The sequence below is a fragment of the Eriocheir sinensis genome, chromosome 39, assembly GCF_024679095.1.
Source record: "Eriocheir sinensis breed Jianghai 21 chromosome 39, ASM2467909v1, whole genome shotgun sequence".
Lineage (NCBI taxonomy): Eukaryota > Metazoa > Arthropoda > Malacostraca > Decapoda > Varunidae > Eriocheir > Eriocheir sinensis.
In genome coordinates this window covers 1235149-1237648 of record NC_066547.1, presented here as the reverse complement: position 1 = coordinate 1237648, position 2500 = coordinate 1235149, and positions in this window count along the sequence as shown.

The following is a 2500-nucleotide window of genomic DNA, read 5'->3' as shown; positions in this document are numbered from 1 at the left end:
TGAGCTATTTCCTTTGCTGTAAAACACACACACAAACACACACACACACACACACACACACTCACACACACACACACACACACACACACACACACACACATACGTATATATATATATATAGATATATATATATATATATATATATATATATATATATATATATATATATATATATATATATATATATATATATATATATATATATATATATATATATATATATATATATATATATATATATATATATATATATATGTATATATATATATATATGCGTGTGTGTGTGTGTGTGTTTTACAGCAAAGGAAATAGCTCAAAGGCAAAAAAAAAAAAAAGGAAAAACAATAATAAAAACAGCCCACAAATCACTGAGAATATAAAACGAGTAAAGAGAATTCGCCCGAAGAGAGGTCAAATTCGGGAGGAGAGGTGTCCTGATACGCTCCTCTTGAAAGAGTTCAAGTCGTAGGCAGGAGGACATACAGATAAAGGAAAAATGTTTCAGAGTTTACCAGTGCAAGGGATGAAAGAATGAAGATGATGGTTAACTCATACATAAGGGATTTGGACAGTATAAGGATGAGCTAGAGTAGAAAATCGTGTGCAGGGCCAGGAGGGAGGAGGATGCAGTTAGCATATATATATATATATATATATATATATATATATATATATATATATATATATATATATATATATATATATATATATATATACATTCACCAATGTTCCCGTAGACCGCACCATCAACTACATCATTGAACGCGTCTACCATAACGACAGCACCCCAGATCTCGACGTCCCAGAAGACAACCTGCGCGATCTCCTTCATTGCTGCACTATAGAAGCCCCCTTTACCTGCCCCCGCGGCCAGAAATACCAACAAGTGGATGGCGTCGCCATGGGCTCCCCCCTTGGAGTCCTTCTCGCTAATTTTTTCATGGGCTGTGTAGAGGAAGAAGTCTTCAAAAAAGTTACGAAGCCAACCATATACTGCCGCTATATAGACGACATCTTCATCCTAACAAGAAACGAAGAAGAAATTGAACAACTACGTAGCTGCCTACAGGATACCTCCGGACTTAGATTCACCGTAGAAAGAAGCAGCGACGGAGAGATGCCCTTCCTAGACGTCTTAGTGAAACAGAACGAAGACAGATTCACCACGCAAGTCTACATCAAGCCTACAAATTCAGGCAACTGTCTCAACGGTAAAAGTGAATGCCCCCAGCGCTACAAGGATTCGACCATCGCCGCCTACATACGAAGAGCAATCTCCCACTGCATCACCTGGAAGCAAGTCGACGACGAGATACAAAGATCAACTAAGGTACTTCTCAGCAATGGATTTACTACAGCGGATATAGACAAACAAGCAAACCGCATTTTCGACAAAAGAAGCCACTACCAAGAATGAAGACATCAACCTCTACTACAAGGCACACTTCTCCACCTGCTACAAAGAAGAGGAAAGGATTATGAAACAAATCATCAAGAAAAATGTGACCCCAACAAACAAAGAAAAAAGAATAAACCTTATAATCTACTACAAGAGCAAGAAAACAAGCCATATCCTGTTGCGGAACAGCCCTGACAAGGAACAAGACAAAGCTCAACAGTCGCATGTTGTATATAGGTTCTCCTGCAACCAAGGGAACTGTGCAGCCCTTAACACATCCTATATTGGCATGACGACAGTGAAGCTAAGTAGACGCATTACCTACCACCTAGCATCAGGAGCACCGAGGTCCCACATGAGAAAAGAACACAACAAGACCCTCACAAGAGAAATACTAGAAAAGAACACTGAAATCATCACGACCTGCACCGATATGAGACGCCTTCCCATCCTCGAAGCTCTCTACATCAAGGAAATGGAGCCAAGCTTGAACATCCAGCACCCAGACTTACAAGCACTTCCGAGCATGAAAAGAAAAACCGCCGCTGAGGCGCTCAGCCAATCAGCGCCCGCCTAGCCTGTATAAAAGGCCAGCGCGGACCGAAATCGCCCTTTTTAGGGGGTAAACCTTAAACGAACGAACGAAATCGCGATCTGGCGACAACGATGACACCATATGGAGATGTCATCTCAGTTTTATCAAAAGAGAACAAGACACTCTTAAGAAACAAAGAGAACTTACTCAAGAAGATATATAACGCTGAGTTAGCTATCACCTTCAACCAAACATGTATAAGAGAAAATCTCCTGCCCATATATATATATATATATATATATATATATATATATATATATATATATATATATATATATATATATATATATATATTACAGCAAAGGAGGCAATTCAAAGGCAAAAAAAAAAAAAAAAAAAGACAAAAAACTCTCTCATCATTGCTCGTATAAAAGGAAGTAAAGAGGAGTTGCGAAAAGAGAGATCAATTTCGGGAGGAGAGGTGTCCTGGTACTCCTTTCTTGAAAGAAGTTAAATCATAGGCAGGAGGAAATACAGACGATTTAAGTCTGTTCCAGAGTTTGCCA